Source organism: Gorilla gorilla, chromosome 5 (genome assembly GCF_029281585.2).
Source record: "Gorilla gorilla gorilla isolate KB3781 chromosome 5, NHGRI_mGorGor1-v2.1_pri, whole genome shotgun sequence".
In the NCBI taxonomy this organism is placed as follows: domain Eukaryota; kingdom Metazoa; phylum Chordata; class Mammalia; order Primates; family Hominidae; genus Gorilla; species Gorilla gorilla.
Window position 1 is genome coordinate 94813149 of NC_073229.2, and position 19988 is coordinate 94833136.

At 38.7% G+C, this 19988-nt stretch overlaps 1 protein-coding gene across 4 annotated transcripts in view; it reads left to right on the plus strand.

Annotated features, from left to right (window-relative positions):
- Positions 1 to 19988, plus strand: part of SMAP1 (small ArfGAP 1) — a 194587-nt gene that overhangs the window by 41687 nt on the left and 132912 nt on the right. The window lies entirely within an intron of this gene.

Consider the following 19988-nt stretch of genomic DNA (forward strand, 5'->3'; position numbering starts at 1 on the left):
ACTTTTTTTTTTTTTTAGCTAAAAGGAATGATAGGCAAAATTGATGTATGTTGAAAGTCAGCCTGAAAGCTATTGAGAGCATCATCTGTTAATTAACATAACAGTAAAGGCCTTTTACTGTTGCCTTTGCGAAAGGAAAACTAAACACATATTTTCAAAAGCAAACTATTTTGGCATTTAAAAAAGCTTGAAAATAGACATCTGAAACCTAATATTGTTAATGTAACACATTTTAAACATTTATTTATTTATTTATATTTATTTTTGAGACAGAGTCTCACTCTGTCACCCAAGCTGGAGTGCAGTAGTGGGATCTTAGCTCACTGCAACCTCCACCTCCCGTGTTCAAGTGATTCTCCTGCCTCAGCCTGCCGAGTAGCTGGGACTACAGGCGCATGCCACCACACTAGCTAATTTTCATATTTTTAGTAGAGATGGGGTTTCACTATGTCTACATGTTGGCCAGGCTTTAAAATTTATTTTTTATTGCATGTATTTAAGCTGTACAGCATGACATTTTGATACGCATATATAGTGAAATGATTTCTACAGTCAAACAAATCAACATATCCACCACTTTCCATAGTCAACATTTTTGGCATGGTAGCAGTACCTAAAACCTACTCTTTCAGCAAGTTTTCAGTGTATTGCAGTGTAGTAACACTGCAGTGTATAACTATAGTCCTTATGCTGAACATTATATCTCTAGACTTAGCAATCTTCCATAGCTGTAAATTTGTACCCTTTGACCTCCCTCTTCCTGTTTCCTCTCCTTTCCTGCCCTTGGTAACCATCATTCTACTCTCTGTTTCTGTTTACTTTTCTCCCTAGATTTCACATATACGTGAGATTATACAATATTTTTCTTTCTGTATCTGGCTTGTTTTACTAACCATAATGTCCCCCAGATTCATCCCTGTTGTCTCAAGTGGTGGGTTCTCCCTTTTTCCCCCAAGGCCGAATTATATTCCGTTGTATATATACATCAAAATTTCTTTGTTCATTCATCCGTTGATGGACAAACACTTAGGTTATTTCCATCTTAACTACTGTGAAAAAATGCTGCAATGAACATGGGAGTCCAGATATCTCTATGAAGTGCTGATTTCATTTCCTTTAGGGAAATCAGAGGAATTGCTTGGTCTATGGTAGTTTTATTTTTAAATTTTTGAAGAATCTGCATACTCCTTTCCATAATAGCTGTACCAATTTACATTCCTACCAATAGTATATAAGGGTTTCTTTTTCTCTACACCTTTCTAACACTTGTTATCTCTTGTCTTCTTGATAATAGCCTTCTTAACAGGTGTGAAGTGATATTACACAGTGGTTTCGATTTGCATTTATCTGATGACTGATGTTGAGTACTTTCTGATATATGTATTGGCCATTTTTATGCCTTCTTTGGAAAAATGTCTATTCAGGTCCTTTGCCCGTTTTTAAGTAAGTGTTTTTTTGGTTTTGTTTTTTGCTAGTAAGTTTTAAAAAAAATTTAGATATTAATTTCTTAACAGAGATATGGTTTGCAAATATTTTGCCCCAATCTGTAGGCTGCCTTTTCATTTTGTTGATTGTTTCCTTTGCATTGCAGAAGCTTTTTAGTTTGATGTAGTCCCACTTGTTTATTTTTGCTTTTGTGGCTTGAGCTTTCGCTGTGATATCTAGAAAATCAGTCCAGACCAGTATGAAGGAGCTTTTCCCTTTATTTTCTTCTAAGGAGGTTTTGTGTGTGTGTGTGTGTGTGTGTGTGTGTGTGTGTGTGTGTGTGTGTGTGTGTGTGGTATAAGGGTCCAGTTTCATTCTTTTGCATTAGGTACTTAGTTTTCCCAACCCCATTTGTTGAAGAGACTGTACTTCCGCCATTGTGTCTTCTTGGCGGGCTTGTCAGGAATTACTTGACCATATATGCTTGGATTTATTTCTGGCTTTCTATGCTGTTTCATTAGTCTGTGTCTATTTTCATGCCCATACCATAAACAATATGCCCATATTGTTTTGATTACTATAGCTTTGTAATACTTTTTTTTTCTTTTGAGACAGGCTCTCGCTCTGTTGCCCATGCTAGAATACAGTAGCACGATCATGGCTCGTTGTAGCCTTGACTTCCTTGCTCAAGTGATCCTCCCACCTGAGCCTGTGACTGCAGGTGTGTGCCACTGTGCCTGGTTAATTTTTAAATTTTTTGTAGAGACAGGTCTGTGTTGCCCAGGCTGGTCTCAAGCTCCTGGGCACAAGTAATCCTCCTGGCTCAGTTTCCCAAAGTGTTGGGATTATAGGTGTGAGCCACTGCACCCATCCTATAATATGATTTGAAATCAAGAAGTGTGATGCCTGCAACCTTATTTTTCTTTCTTAAGATTGTTTTGGCTACTTGGGGCCTTTTGTGGTTTCATACAAATTTTACAGTTTTTTTCTTTTTCTGTGAAAAATGTCATTGGAATTGCATTTGTTTGTATATTGTTTTAGGTAGCATGGACATTTTAATAATATAATTCTTCCAATTCATGAACACAAGGTATCTTTCCATTTGTGTCTTCAATTTTTTTTTAATCAGTGTTTTATAGTTTTCGGTGTGTAGATCTTTCATTCCCTGGTTAAATTTATTCCTAACTTCAGTCTTTCATTACTTAATGATGGGGATAAATTCTGAGAGATGAGTCATTAGGTGATTTTGTCATTGTGGGAGACTCATAGAGTGTACTTACACAAACTAGCTGTCTCTGTGTCTAGGCTGTCATGGTACAGCCTATTGCTCCTAGGCGACAAACCTGTACAGCCTGTTACTGTACTGAATACCGTAGGCAATTGTAGCACATAGTGTTTATATATCAAAACAATTAAACCTGGAAAAGGTACAGTACAAATTGCTATAAAAGATAAAAAACAGGCTGGGTGTGGTAGCTCACGCCTGTAATCCCAGCACTTTGGAAGGCTGAGGTGGGCGGATCATGAGGTCAAGAGATAGAGACCATCCTGGCCAACATGGTGAAACCCCATCTCTACTAAAAATACAAAAATTAGCTGGGCATGGTGGCATGCACCCGTAGTCCCAGCTGCTCGGGAGGCTGAGGCAGGAGAATCGCTTGAACCCGGGAGACGTAGGTTGCAGTGAGCCGAGATTGCGTCACTGCACACTCCAGCCTGGTGACAGAGCGAGACTCCATCTCAAAAAAAAAAAAAAAAAAAAAAAGGGTAAACGGCATACACATATAGGGCACTTACCATGAATGGAGCTTGCAGAATTGGCAGTTGCTCTGGGTAAGTCAGTGAGTGAATAGTGAATGAATGTGAAGGTGTAAGACATTACTGTAGGCTTTGTAAACACTGTACACTTAGGCTAGAATAAATTGATATTAAAAATTTCTTGATAAATTAACCTTAGCTTACTGTAACTTTTTATTATTTAAAAACTTCAAAAAATTTTTAAACTTCTTGACTCTTTTGTAATAACAGTTTAAGACACACATTGTACAGCTATACAAAGCATTTTCTTTATATCCTTATTCTATAAGCTTTCGTCTATTATTATTATTGCTTTTTTACTTTTTAAGCTTTTTTTGTTCAAAACTAAGACACGAACACCCATATTAGCCTAGGACTCCACAGGTTCAGGATTTTCAGTATCCCTCTTACACCTTCACATCTTATCCCATGGAAGGTCTTCAAGGGCAATAACACACATGGAGCTGTCATTTCCTATAATAATAATGCCGTCTTCTGGAATACCTCCTGAAGGGCCTACCTGATTTTAATAAGTAGAAGGAGTACATTCTAAAATAACAGTAAAAAGTATAGTAAATACATAAACCAGTACCATAGTCATTTATTATCAGTACATAATTGTGTGTGCTATACTTTTATTCAGCTGGCAGTGCAATAGGTTTATTTACACCAGCATTACCACAGACATGTTAGTAATTTGTTGTGCTACCATGTCACAATAATTACAATGTCTCTAGGCAATAGGAATTTTTTATTTCCATAATAATCTCATGGAACTGTCACTGTAAATGTGGTCTGTCATTGATTGAAAGGTCATTATGCAGAGCCTGACTGTATTTTATTCCTTTTGTTGTGTTTTCTCTTTCAGATCTACCACTATTGGTATAAATAAATGCAGCTGATTTTTGTATGTTGATTTTGTGTTTTACTTTACTGAATTAATTTATTAGCTCTTTTTTTTTTTTCTTTTTTGAGACGGAGTTTCACTCTTGTCACCCAGGCTGGAGTGCATTGGCACGATCTCTGCTCACTGCAACCTCCGCCTCCCAGGTTCAAGCGATTCTTCTGCCTTAGCCTCCTGAGTATCTGGGATTACAGGCGCCTGCCACCACGCCCGGCTAATTTTTGTGTTTTTAGTAGAGATGGGGTTTCACCATGTTGGCCAGGCTGGTCTCGAACTCCTGACCTCAGGTGATCCACCTGCCTCGTCCTCCCAAAATGCTGGGACCCGCACCTGGCCTAATATATATATATTTTTAATGGAGTCATTAGTATTTTCTACATAAAGGATTACGTCATCTGCAAATGAGGATAATTTTACCTTTTCCTTTCTGATTTGGATGCTGTTTATGTCTTTTGTCTGATTGCTCTTGCTAATATTTCCAATTCTGTGTTCAATAGAAGTGGTGAGAGTAGATATTCTTTCCTTGTACCAGATCTTGGAAGAAAAGCTTTCAGTTTCTCCCCCACAGATTATTATGTTTGCTTTGAGTTTTTCATAAATGGCCTTTATTATGTTGAGGAAGTTTCCTTCTATACTTATTCTGTTGAAAGTTTTTATTATGAAAAGATGTCGAACTTTTGTCAAATGCTTTTTTGTTCATTTATTGAGATGATCATGTGGCTTGTATCATTCATTCTGTTAATGAGGGGTAATCACCTTGATTGATTTGTGTATGTTAAGCCAAGCTTATATCCCAGAGGAAAATCCCACTTGGTCAAAGTGTATTATCTTTTTAATGTGTTGTTGAATTTGGTTTGCTGGTATTTTACTGAAGATTTTTGAATGTGTGCTCATCAGAGATATTGGCTTACAGCTTTCTTTCCTTGTGGCATCTTTGTCCAGCTTTGGTACTACCCTGAGGGTGATACTGGCTTCATACTATGAGTTTGGAAATACTACCTCTACTTATTTTTTGGAAAACTTTAAGAAGGATTGGTGTTAATTCTTCTTTGAGTGTTTGGTAGAATTTAGCTGTGAAGCCATCTGGTCCTGGATTTTTCTTTGTTGAGAGGTTATTGATTACTTCTTTCACCTCTATTTGTAATTTGACTGTTCAGGAAATTCTGTTTCTTCTTGATTCAGTCTTGATAGGTTTTATGTTCCCAGGAATTTATCTGTTTCCTTTAGGTTATTCAATTTATTGGCACCTAGTTGTTTATAAGTAGTTCCTTATTTTTTTTATTGCTTTTCTTTTCTTTTTTTCTTTTTTTTTTTTTGAGACAGAATCTCACTCTGTCACCTAGGCTGGAGTGCAGTGGCGCAATCATGGTTCACTGCAACCTCTGCCTTCCGGGTTCAAGTGATTCTTTCCTCAGCCTCCTGAGTAGCTGAGATTACAGGCATGTGCCACCACACCTGGCTCATTTTTTGTATTTTTAGTAGAGATGGGGTTTTCACCATGTTGGTCAGGCTGGTCTTGAACTCCTGACCTCAAATGATCCACCCACCTCGGCCTCCCAAAGTGCTGGAATTACAGGTGTGAGCCACTGCACCCATCCTGTGATTTTTTTATATTTCAGAGACATCCTTTGTAATGCTTCCTCTTTCATTTCTGATTTTTAGTCTTCTCTCTCTCTCTCTTAGACTACCTGGGAGTTTGTCAGTTTTATTTTCTCAACAACCAACTCTTAGTTTTGTTGATTTTTTTTCCTGTGGTTTTTCTATGCTTTATTTGATTTATCTGTGTTTTTTTACTTTCTTTCTTCTGCTAACTTTGGGTTAAGTCTGTTCTTATTCTAGCTCCTTGAGGTGTATAGTTCGGTTGTTTATTTTGAGATTTTTTTTAATGCAGGCATTTATCACTACAAAATTTCCTCTTATTACTGCTTTTGCTGTATCATGTAAGTTTTGGTTTGTTCTCTTTTTGTTTTTGTTTATCCTGAGATATTTAAAAAATTCTCTTTTGACTTACTGTTTGACCTAGTGGTTGTTCAATAGTGCGTTATTTAGTATTTGTGAATTTTCCATGTTCTTCTTGTTATCTAGTTCAATTCCATTGTTGTTGGACAAGGTATTTGATGATATTATTTTGAACTTCTTAAATTTGTTTAGACTTGTTTTGTGACCTAATGTGATCTGTCCTGGAGAATATTTTATGTACACTTGAAAAGAATGTATATTCTTCTGTTGAGTAGAAAGTTCTGTATAGGCTTGTCAAGTTTATTTGGTGTGTAGTGTTGTTCAAGCCCCGTTTCTTTATTAATTTTTTTGTCTGGATGTCCTATCTATTGTTGAAAATGGGGTACTGAAGTCACCTACTATTACTGTATTGCTATCAGTTTCTTCTTTCAGTTCTGTCAGTATTTGCTTTATATACTTGGGTGCTCTGATGTTGGGTGTGTATTTGTTTACAGTTGTTATATCTTCTTGTTGAATTGATCCTTTCATCATTGTGTAATGACCTTTTTTTGTCTCTAGAGACAGTTTTTGACTTACAGTGTACTTCGATGTAAATATGGCCACTCTTTTGGGTACAGTTTGCATGGACTATTCTTTTCTATTCCTTCGCTTTCCACGTATGTGTGTCCTTGAATCTAAAGTTAGTTTCTTGTAGACAATGTATAGTTGGATCTTTTTTTCTAAAATTCATTTAGCTGCTTTATCTTTTTATTGGAGAGTTTAGTCCATTTACATTTAAAGTAATTATTGACAAGGAAAGATTTACCGTTGCTGTTTTGTTAACTGTTTTCTGTTTGTTTTGTAGTTGTTTTGTCCTCCTTTTTCTCTCCTGTTGTCGTCTTGTTGCTTTTTGTAATGCTGTGATTCTTTGTGTAACTTCTATAGGTGTTTTTTTTGTAGTTACCAGAAGGCTTATATAAAATATCTTGTAATTATCTGTGTTAAGCTGATAACAGCTTAACTTCTTTTCCATGCAGGAGCACTCATTTTTACCTTTCTTACCCTCAAATTATATGTTATTGAGTTACAATTTAGATCTATTGTATTATGTATTTAAGATAATTTCGTTAGAGTTGTTTTTAGTACTTTTATCTTTTAGGTTTTGTACTGGGATTATAATTAACTTCACACCACTGTTATAGTAATAAAATATTCTTTTTATTTTGCCTGTATATTTAACTTTACTAACAAGTTTTGTACTTTTCTTGGTATAAAAAACAAAAAAACATTATGTTGTTGTTTTGCATCTTTTCATTTCAACTTGAATAACTACCTTTAGCATGCTTGCAAGGCAGGTATAGTGGATAAAGTACCTTGGCTTTTATTGGTTTGAGAACACTTTTATCTCCCCTTCAGCTTTAAAGGACAGAATTGCTGGGTATAGTATTCTTGGCTGACAATTTTTTTTTCTTTCTGCACTTTGTATATATAATTCTATTCCCTTCAGCCTGCAAGGTTTCTGCTGAAAAATCTAATAAGAAATAGAGAGTCCCCTGTACTTAGCAAGTTGCTTCTTTCTTGCTGCTTTCAAAATCCTCTGTCTTTAATTTTTGACAATTTGATGATAATGTATTGTCTCTGTGTGGGTTTCTTTTTTTTTTTTTCCTTTTTTTTTTTTTTTTTTTGGAGACATGGTCTTATAGTGTTGCCCAGGCTGGAGTGCAGTGGTGTGATCATGGCTCACTGTAGCCTTGACCTCCCTAGGCTTAGGACCTCCCGCCTCAGTACCCCTAGTTTCTGGGACCACAAGCACTTGCCAGCATGCCTGGCTAATTTTGTATTTTGTGTGGAGACAGAGTTTTTCCATGTTGCCCAGGCTGGTCTCAAACTCCTGGGCTCAGTCCACCTGTCTTGGCCTCCCAAAGTGTTGGGATTATGGGCATGAGCCACTGCACCTAGCCTGTGCGGGTTTCTTTGGATTAATCCTATTTGGTATCATTTGGGCTACCTGAATCTGGATTTGTATTTTCTTTCCCAGGCATGGGAAGTTTTCAGCCATTATGTCTTTGAATGTGTTTTTAGTCCCTTTCTTTCTCTCTTCTGCAACTCTGATAATGCCTATATTGTGATGGCTTCACTTAAGTCCCTTAAGTCAGCAGTCCCCAACTTTTTTGGCACCAGCGACTGGTCTTGTGGAAGACAGTTTTTCCATGGACTTGGGATGGTGGAGAAGGGTAGGTGGGAGAAGTGGAGGGTTTTGGGATGATTCAAGTGCATTACATTTATTGTGCACTTTATTTCTATTTTATTTTATTTTTTATTTCCATAGGTTTTGGGGGAACAAGTGGTATTTGGTTACATGAGTAAGTTCTTTAGTGGTGATTTGTAAGATTTTGGTGTGCTGTCATCACTCGAGCACTAAACCCAATTTGTAGTATTTTATCCCTCACCCGCTTTCCACCCTTTTCCCCCAGTCCCCAAAGTCCATTGTATCATTCTTAAGCCTTTGAATCTTTATAGCTTAGCTCCCAATTATGAGTGAGAACATAATGATGTTTGGTTTTCCATTCCTGAATTACTTCACTTAGAAAAATGGTCTCCAATCCCATCCAGGTTGCTGAGAATGCCATTAATTCATTCCTTTCTATGGCTTAGTTGTATTCCATCATACAGATGCATACCACAGTTATCTACTTGTTGATGGGCATTTGATCCACATTTTTGCAATTGGGAATTGTGCTGCTGTAAACATGCATGTATTGTGCACTTTATTTCTATTATTATTATATATTCACCATAATGTAGAATCAGTGGGAGCCCTGAGCTTGTTTTCCTGCAGCTATATGGTCCCATCTAGGGGTGATGGGAGACAGTGACAGGCATTAGATTCTCATAAGGAGCATGTGCCCTGGATCCCTTGCATGTGCAGTTCACAACAGAGTTTGTGCTTTTATGAGAATCTGTTGCCACTGCTGATCTGAGGGGTGGTGGAGCTCAGCTTTGCTCACTTTCCCACCACTCACCTCCTGCTGTGTGGTCTTGTTCCTAATAGGCCACAGACCAGTATCTGTATTGGTCTGTGGCCTGGGGGTTGGAGGCCCTTGCCTTAAGCTGTCTTTACTCTTTTTCATTCTTTGTTATTTTTGCTTTTCAGATTGGATGGTTTCCAGTGACCTGTCTTGGAGTTCACTGATCTTTTCTTCTGCTTGATCTAGTCTGTTACTGGACCCGTCTTTTGACTTTTTGGTTCAGTTATTATATTTTTCATTTGTATAATTTCTGTTTGGTGCTTTCAAAATATGTTCTGTCACTTTGTTGAGTTCTCAGTTTGTTTATGCGTTGCTCTGTTGAGCTCAGTGATCATCTTTATGACCATTTTTTAAAATTCCTTGTTGGGTAAATTGCATATCATCATTTCCTTAGGGTCAGTTTCTGAAAATTTACGTGGTTCTTTTATCTGGAACATATTCTCTGTTTCTTTATTGCCCTCACTCTTGGTTTGGCTTCTGTGCATTAGATAAGACTACTGCCTCTACTAGTCTTGTGAGACTGGTGTTGTGTAGGAGATGATTCTTACCAGTTAGGCCAGCCAGAGTTTCTAGGTACCTCTAAAATATTTTTGTTTGTCCAAACTGCACTCTATTCTTTCTTAGTGGTCTCCAGGAATTAGAGTGTGCCAAGTTCTGCCAGATGAATTAGAAGCCAGTTTCTTGAGATGCAGGTGGGAAGATTGGTGTGTTAGATGTGTGTTGCAGTTCATTCTATCTTTAGGGAGAAGCTGAGAGCCAGAGCTTATCTCCCATTCATTCCACACTAAGCTGGAGAGAGGATCTGTGGCAGGTGCCTGCACACTTATTTAGGCTGCACTGTCTCTTTGTTGTCCACAGTTCAGGAAAACTCATGAATACCAAGACACTCTTGCTCTTAGAGCTAGGTGATTTAGGAGCCAAATCCTCTAAGAGAACTGCAAAAGTTGGGTCACTTACATGCACGGTCCAACCCTTCACTCCTTAGTTAGAAGCTGGGTATTGGGGATTCCTTCTTGATTGTTTGGCACAGTGCACAGGGAGGGGTTTGTGTGCAAGTGTGTCTAAACTTTTTCTACCTGTTTGGATGTGGATGTTTTCTCAGTTGCCCCATGTATAGGAGACTGTTGGCCAGTTTCTGGCTTTCTCTCAGAGGAAATTGATCTGTGTATACATGTTTATTCAGTACTTCTGTGGGAGGAAGTAAAGCCACGGGCTTCCTTTTCCATCATCTTGCTGATGTCACTGCTAACACATTTTCAGATCACATTTTTAGGTGGTTTTGTTTCTGGTTATGCCATTCAAATAGAACCAGGAGTATTTTTTAAAAAATTACATTTTACTAGCGTGGCATCTATAAGAATTGGTTCTCCTTTTTCCTGGGTATATTCTCTTAGAAGATTAAATACTTGATGATGAGAAAATAATATATTGAATTTCAGGAAGTTTATATTATATATCTGTTTTAGTGTTGTTCATTGGGAAAGGAAAAAGTTAGATGAATTATCACTTGCTGGTTTTCACAGAGCAGATTTTTGTAGAAGCAATGACTAAAATAAAATGACTATTTTATTAATATTCCATCCTCCCCACAAGCTCCACAAGCTCCCTTTCCAATTTTTTTGGTGTTTTTTTTTTCCCCCTTCCAACTTAAAAAATTTTATTGTTTACTGGCAACCAGGCATGTACACATGTGTACGTATGCATATTAAATTAAATTTTATCTGATGGGTTAATGAATCTGAGAAGCAGTGTTTGGAACCAGGAGGACATTGTAGCTAATGAGATCCTGAACTGGGGCAGAGGTCCAGCTGGGATGAGGGTAAAGTCATGAATTTGAAAAGAGAAGATAAAATAATCAAGATGTTTGCTTGATTAAATGGTTAAGGATAACGAAAGAAAGAGAGGAGCAAGAATGACATTTTTATTTCTCCCCTTACATCACCAACTAAGTTGGGGGAATGTGGAAAAGCAATGTTGGAGGGAGGAAGAGAGAGGGAAGGGCTGAAAGGAAAAATGAATTCCATCTTGCACATATTTAATTGGCATTATCCAAGTTGGTTATAAGAATGCGATGCTTGGGGCTGAGCGTGGTGGCTCATACCTATAATCCCAGCACTATGGGAGGCCAAGGCGGGCGAATCACAAGGTCAGGAGTTGGAGACCAGCCTGGCCAACATGATCCAATCCCGTCTCTACTAAAAATACAAACAATTAGCTGGGCGTGGTGGCGGGCACCTGTAATCCCAGCCACTTGGGAGGCTGAGGCAGGAAAATCCCTTGAACCGGGAAGCAGAGGTTGCAGTGAGCTGAGATTGTACCACTTCACTCCAGCCTGGGTGACAGTGTAAGACTCCATCTCAAAAAAAAAAAAAAAAAAAAAGTGTTGCTTGGAGAAGGGATGAAGACTAGAGATATGCCACATTTTCTTATTTTAAAAAGTCCTTTCTTGTTTTTCTCATCTTGACAAGTATCTAATAATTAATGTGTATTTTTAATGTGTGATTTCACCTTAAAACGATTATTATAAAAACATTTAAAAAACTATTTTATAACATATATAATCAGTGGAATTGCATGACTAAAGAAATGTAGATTTTTGGAGTTAAAGGTTTGATATCTTATGGACTCTTTAACAGTAGCAGGTGAAATTAGCAAGGAAAAGTATGGGATACAGAGAAAAGTACTTGTTCTATGAAAAATGATTTGTAGTTATAGAGTGCTTTCATTATATGTACTTTGTCGTTTGGTATTCATAGCAGTTACCTGAATGTAGTAGATGGTGGTATTTGTATTTTCAAATGAAGAAACTGATCTTCATAGTGTGGATACAGGGATACTTTTTTAAAAAATTATTTTTATTATTATTGTCATTGAATGGTTATACACAAGTATTTTCATTTTTTATTCATTTTTACAAATGGAAGCAAGAATGAAATGAAGGAAATTATTAATACAGTTCTCTCTTCCACCCTTGAATCTCCCATTCAGATTCAAATGGTAACATTTTACCACATTTATTCTCTTTGTCCTTTATATATGTGTACAAACACACCCATTTCCCCTCTGAACTTATAGCCAAAATGCTCCTATATCCCTGAATATTTCAGCGTTTGTCTCCTGTATTAGTCGGTTTTCACGCTGCTGTTAAAGACATACCCGAGACTGGGAAGAAAAAGAGGTTTAACTGGACTTACAGTTCATCTGGTCGGGGAGGCCTTAGAATCATGGTGGGAGGCAAAAGGCACTTCTTACATGGCGGCAGCAAGAGAAAATGAGGAAGAAGCAAAAGTGGAAACCCCTCATAAACCCATCAGATCTCATGAGACTTATTAACTATAATGAGAATAGCGTGGGAAAGACTAGCCCCCATGGTTCAATTATCTTGCCTTGGGTCCCTCCTACAACATGTGGGAATTCTGGCAGATACAATTCAAGTTGAGATTTAGATGGGGATGCAGCCAAACCGTATCATTCTGCCCCTGGTCACTCCCAAATTGTATGTCCTCGCATTTCAAGACTAATCATGCCTTCCCAACAGTCCCCCAGAGTTGTAACTCATTTCAGCATTAACCAAAAAGTCCACAGTCCAAATTCTCATCTGAGACAAGGCAAGTCCCTTCTGCCTATGAGCATGTAAAATAAAATCAAAAGCAAGGTAGTTACTTCCCAGATACAATGGGGGTACGGGTATTGGGTAAATATAGCCATTCCAGATGGGAGAAATTGGCCAAAACAAAGGGGTTACAGGGCCCATGCAAGTCCGAAATCCAGCAGAGCAGTCAAATTTTAAGGCTCCAAAGTGATCTCCATGACTGCAGGTCTTGCATTGAGGTTATGCTGATTCAAGAGGTGGGTTCCCATGGTCTTGGGCAGCTCTGCCCCTGTGGTTTTGCAGGGTACAGCCTCCTTCCCGGCTGTTTTCATGGGCTGGTGTTTAGCATCTGTGGCTTTTCTGGGCACATAGCGCAGACTGTTAGTGGATCTACCATTCTGGGATCTGGAGGATGGTGGCCCTCTTCTCACAGCTCCACTAGGTGGTGCCCCAGTAGGGACTCTGTGTGGGGGCTCTGACCCCACATTTCCCTACCACAATGCCCTAGCAGAGGTTCTCCATGAGGACCCTGCCCCTGCAGCAAACTTGTGCCTGGGCATCCAGGCGTTTCCATACATCTTCTAAAATCTAGGAGGAGGTTTCCAAACCTCAGTTCTTGACATCTGTTTCCCTGCAGGCTTAACACCACATGGAAGCTGCCAAGGTTTGGGGCTTCTACCCTCTGAAGCCATTGGCTCCTTTCAGCCACGGCTGGAGCGGAGAGGCTGGGACACAGGGCACCAAGTCCCTAGGCTGCACACAGCCTGGGGACCCTGGGCCCGGCCCATGAAACCACTTTTTCCTCCTGGGCCTCCGCACCTGTGATGGGAGGGGCTGCTGTGAAGGTCTCTGACATGGCCTGGAGACATTTTCCCCATGGTCACGGGGATTAATATCTTGATATCTTATGGACTCTTAACAGTAGTAGGTGAAATTAGCAAGAAAAGTGTGGGGTTAGAGAGAAAAGGACTTGTTCTATGAAAATGATTTGTAGGCTTCTTGCTACTTATGCAAATTTCTGCAGCCGGCTTGAATTTCTCCCTAGAAAATGGGTTTTTCTTTTCTATCGCATAGTCAGGCTGCAAAGTTTTTTCCAAACTTTTATGCTCTGCTTCCCTTATAAAACTGAATGCCTTTAACAGAACCCAAATCACCTCTTGAATGCTTTGCTGCTTAGAAATTTTTTCCGCCAGATACCCTAAATTGTCTTTCTCAAGTTCAAAGTTCCACAAACCTCTAGGGCAGGGGCAAAATGCTGCCAATCTCTATGCTAAAACATAACAAGAGTCACCTTACTCCAGTTCCCAACAAGTTCCTCATCTCCATCTGAGACCACTACAGCCTGGACCTTATTGTCTATATTGCTATCAGCATTTTGGGCAAAGCCATTCAACAAGTCTCTAGGAGGTTCCAAACTTTCCCACATTTTCTTGTCTTCTGAGCCTTCCAAACTGTTCCAGCCTCTGTCTGTTCCCCATTTCCAAAGTTGCTTCCACATTTTTGGGTATCTTTTCAGTAACGCCCCACTCTCCTGGTACCAATTTACTGTATTAATCTGTTTTCATGCTGCTGATAAAGACATAACTGAGCCTGGGAAGAAAAAGTGGTTTAATTGGACTACAGTTCCACATGGCTGGGGAGGCCTCAGAATCACGGAATCATGGTCGGAAGTGAAAGGCACTTCTTACATGGCAGCAGCAAAAGAAAATGAGGAAGAAGCAAAAGTGGGAACCCCTGATAAACCCGTCAGATTTCATGAGACTTATTAACTATAACGAAAATAGCATGGGAAAGACCGGCCCCCATGATTCAATTACCTTGCCCCGGGTCCCTCCCACAACACATGGGAATTCTGGGAGACACAATTCAAGTTGAGATTTGGATGAGGACCCAGCCAAAGCATATCATCTCCTAATAACAAAGACTTTACGTGATCACAGTACGTTTATTAAAATCAGGAAATTATCATTGATATCTATAGAACTTACATTTCATCAATTGTCACAATAATGTCAGGGACAACAAATTTGTCAAGCTCTACAAGTACTAATGAAGGGCAGTGCCACATAAATAAAGCATACTGTTAGATTGAAATTAGAGCATTTGTAAAGAGGTTGCCTTCTGAGATAATTAATGGCCATCAGCCTCTGTTAATATATTTGCCTGCCCTATATCCCACAATTTGACTTTGAATTTTAGGGAGAGTAGGGAGTAGTAGAGAGCAAATTATTTTTGTTTTTGCCATTTGACCCTTTCCAGAAACAGTAGCGCATGCCCAGAACATCCTTTGGAGGAATTCTAGCATTGTTTTCCTCACTTAGCTTTAATCCTTTCTTTCTTGTCCTTCTTTCGTATTTACTAGCATGTGCTAAGCACTGAATTAAAATGATAGAACTATGTGTATGTACTGTGCATAGACCAGCTCTGTCAGGGAGACCCTAACCCAGTGGTGCTAGAGGAATTAAAGACACACAGACAGAAATATAGCCTGCGGAGTGGGAAATCAGGGGACTCACAGCCTTCAGAGCTGAGAGCCCCAAACAGAGATTTATCCACATATTTATTGACAGCAAGCCAGTGATAACCATTGTTTCTATAGATTATAGATTAACTAAAAGTATTCCTTATGGGAAACAAAGGGATGGGCTCTGGCTAGTTATCTACAGCAGGAACATGTCCTTAAGGCACAGATCGCTCATGCTATTTTTTGTGGTTTAAGAACGCCTTTAAGCGGTTTTCCACCCTGGGTGGGCCAGGTGTTCCTTGCCTTCATTCCGGTAAACCCACAACCTTCAGCGTGGGCGTCATGGCCATCATGAACATGTCACAGTGCTGCAGAGATTTTGTTTATGGCCAGCTTTGGGGCCAGTTTATGGCCAGATTTGGGGGCCTATCCCCAGCAGTACCGATTGTGCTGTTTTATACTTAGGGAATAGGTTGTTTGGGCAGCAACCGCTTAAAAACATTTCTGAGTAAACTTTTATTATATTTTATAGGGATGTAAAAGTGGCCCTTTATAGACTCTTTTGTTTGTTTGTTTGGACCCTTCTTGGTATTTCTTTTTATTTTTTAGAGATTGGGTCTTGTTATATTGCTCAGGCTGGAGTGCAGTGGCTCCAGCACTGCAGCCTTGAATTCCTGGGCTCAAAAGCATCCCTTCTGCCTCAGCCTCCCAGGTAGCTGGGACTATAGGCACATGCCATTGCACCAGGCTTTCCTTGGTATTTCTTAAACATACATTAAACATTTCTTAAGGAATCCCTCAATGTATACCTTAAACGTGAAGAAGCCATATCATTCTTCAAGGCCTTTGTGTTTATTGTTCCCTTTACCTTAATTGTGCTTATTGTTCCCTTTACCTTGATTACTCTTTCCCCAGATAGCTGCATGGTTTGTTCCCCTAACTCCTTCAGATCACTGGTCAAATAGAACTTCCCTGACCAAATGATAACTACCTTTCCCTCCCCCTTTCTCACCTGTACTCCCTATCCATTTTCTCCGTAAAATTCACCACACTGATACACTATTACTTTCACATGTTTGCTTATTGTATACTGCCTTCCATAGGAGTATAAGTTCCATGATGGCTGGAGTTTATCTGTTTAGTTTACTACTATATCCCCAGAGCCTTTAACAGTGTGTTGATGTAGTAGACTCTCGGTAAATCTTTGTGAGGTGAATGCATGTGCTACTATTTTGAGTTTGAATGTGACAGATTCTTTTTTTCCTAAAAAAATAGCAATTCCGAGGGAATTATTTAAATACTACAACTTAGGTGCTGTCTTTCTGAGTAGGGGAGCTTTAAAATAATTTATTTTAGAACTTTTCTTTCAAAGGTTTTATTTTCTATTATGTTATTGGTTTGCTTGGTTCTACACAATTTTCTTACCAAATATATTGGAAAAAAAAAGATTGCAATGAGTTAAATATCAATTCTTTTGTTTTTTAATAAAATGAAAATGTTTTCTTATTATTTAATGTCAGTCTTGTTTCAGACAAATTTTAGAAGAATTAACTATGTCCATTTTTATGGGTAATGTTTGTACTTGCTGAGGTATTGGAGGTTTTTGTTGTTGTTGTTGTTGTTGTTGTTTTTGTTTTTTTAAGATAGGAAATGTTCCTTTTTTTTTGAAATGGAATTTCAATCATGTCACCCAGGCTGGAGTGCAGTGTTGTGATCTTGGCTCACTGCAACCTTTGCCTCCCGGGTTCAAGCAATTCTCCTGCCTCAGCCTCCCAAGTAGCTGGGACTACAGACGCCTGCCACATGCTCAGCTAATTTTTGTATTTTTAGTAGAGAAAGGGTTTCATCATGTTGGCCAGGCTGGTCTTGAACTCCTGACCTCAGGTAATCCGCCTGCCTCGGCCTCCCAAAGTGCTGGGATTACAGGCGTGAGCCACTGCACCCGGTCAAGATAGGAAATGTTCTGTGAACTTATTTTTTTGAGTGATCACAATCACTTGCCTTCCATTAATGCTTCATTTTAGGAAATGATTAATTAAATAGTATGTGGAAACTTTCTTCTAATCAGCAATAGTATGTGGAAACTTTCTTCTAAACTCTTTTGAAGTTTATAAAGGTTTTGCAGGAAGTCTAGTTGTAAAATGTTATACCTACATGTCATCTTTTAGCATTGCCGAGGCTTCTTTACAAGAAAACATGAACGTGACATAGATAACCACAGGTGACTAGGTCATAGCAAAATATGTTAGTAGCTTTAAGATTACTTAAAAAGGAATATTTTAAAGAACTTTTTTCTTAATAAAACATTATATAATGAAATATATTTAATATTAAAAAACTCCCAAACATTCTATTGAGTGTATTTGCTAGGAGAAACCTTTTGGAAATGTAAAATGACTTTTGTCCGAATACTATTTATGAAACTTCTATTTAAACTTTTGGGTTGAAATGTGAAATCTTTTAAATATGATAGTGTCTGAGTCAATGGCTTCTTAGCTGGCATTTCTGTGTATTTGCTCAGACTCCATATCCTAAATTAACCAGTGTTTTTTTTTTTTTTTTTGAGACGGAGTCTCGCTCTGTCGCCCAGGCTGGAGTGCAGTGGCGTGATCTCGGCTCACTGCAAGCTCTGCCTCCCGGGTTCACATTATTCTCCTGCCTCAGTCTCCTGAGTAGCTGGGACTACAGGCGCCTGCTACCACACCCGGCTAATTTTTTGTGTTTTTAGTAGAGACGGGGTTTCACCGTGTTAACCAGGATGGTCTTGATCTCCTGACCTCGTGATCTACCCGCCTCGGCCTCCCTAAGTGCTGGGATTACAGGCGTGAGGGAAAACTTGTTTTTATGGCTTGTTTCCTGGTTTTCCCGGTAGTTCACAAACATACCCGACCCATAGTATAGCTGACCATGAGCAGTGAAGGGCTAGTCAGTGCTCTTGCATAAAGAACAAAGGGCCTGTGGTATGGAAAGAGAAGGGTTTGTTCCTTGTTTCCTGCCTGATCCTGGATAATATTTTGACATATGTAGTTTCTCTTTGAGATCTTTGAGTTTGGTGTGTGTCTCTTTCCCTGGGCATCCACTACTATGATGCTGCCTCAAGAATTAACGTTTACATCTCAGTTGATTTTGCCCTCCTCTTCTGTTCCTCCTTGGGCAAAATTCTCTACCCTTTGCAGTTTCCCTCTCCAACAAATAAAACCAAACCAAATCCAATTCTTACTTCTTTTTATCTTGGGTATTATGAGGAAAGAAATAAAGCAAGCTTATAATAATTTTAGAAGGATTGATAGTTCTGGAGAGATGAATAGATAATTTGCATCTCTAAACCTATATCATTAGCCTCAACGGAAGTGACTTAGCATTTCGAAAAGCTGACAAAGTAGAGTAAAATCCCCCAGCCAGTATAAGGGAATTTCGTTTGGAATGATGGAATTACCATAGTAGGAGACACAGTATTCACAGTTGCATTTGGAGATTTGCCTCTGTCATGGTCTCAGCTGGCTCTCCATTTTTTCTTTATGTTTTGAGCCTAAATTTCTCAATCTTTAAAATGGAGTGGTAATATTACCTACTTTGCATATTTGTTGGGATTAAACCAGACAGTATATTTGGAAATATGATGAATAATGTCTTACTTATTTAGTAAGATGGTAGTTTCCTCTAAAAATACTCCCTTAGCAGTTTTGGCAGCAGTAACTCAGATGGCTCAAGGTCTTAGCTATCCTTTGTAAGCTAGAGACTGCTTAAATTTTTGTACCAGACATTGTGCTGGGTACAGAACATACAGAGATCAATAAAATGAAGTCCCTGTTCTCAAAGAGATCACTGTTTCTCAGAAAAGACAGATAAAACAATTAACTGTAAATCATTGTGATAAATGTTATTTTAAAAGTGCTCTTGGGGCATTGGAGAAGGCTTTATAGAATAAGTCTTAAAATTACTGTTAGTTAGCATTAAATTCTTTGTTCCTCATCGTATTTTCTTTGTAAAAAATATTTAAGAAAGCTTTTCTGTTTGCTAGTTCATCATGGTAATCAGAAACTGAAGAGAAATTTCTTCTCAGAAGAGCACACAGTTTTATCTTATTTCTCAAATCATGTGAAAGCTACAAGGCAAGTGTATTGAGATCTCAATAAAATTCCTGTTCATTTTTTAGACATGTAATGTCTTTTACACTATTTATACTTAATAGTGATTTATCAGTCAACCTAATTTTTCCACTTTCTGCAGGATTTCCATACCTTAAAACTGTCATTTTTATCTGAAAGTTAGTAGTCATGTAATATTATACAAATTTTAGGGGTGTGTGTGTATATGTGTGTGTGTGTGTGTGAGTGTGTGTGTGTATGTCGAAATTTAAATTAGCATTTAAATAAAAAGCTTAGCAGTCATCAGGTACTGCAATGTTATATTTTTTGGCTATATATTACAGTATAGCTGAAACTCTTCAAGATGGGAGGGCACTGTTCATTTTACCAAGAATGTACTTTGTTCTTTACCCTGTCCAGACTTTACCTGCTGTGTAACTTGAGGTCTTTTTTTGTTTTTTGTTTTTTTTTAAAGACAGCGTCTCCCTCTGTCACCCAGGCTGGAGTGAATTGGCAGGGTCTCGGCTCACTGCAACCTCTGCCTTCCAGGGTTCAAGCGATTCTCACACCTCAGCCTCCTGAGTAGCTGGGACTACAGGCACGTACCAACATGCCCAGCTAATTTTTGTGTTTTTAGTAGAGATGGAGTTTGGCCATGTTGGCCAGGCTGGTCTTGAATTCCTGGCCTTAAGTTATCTGCCCACCTAAGTCTCCCAAAGTGCTGGGATTACAGGCGTGAGCCACTGCGCCC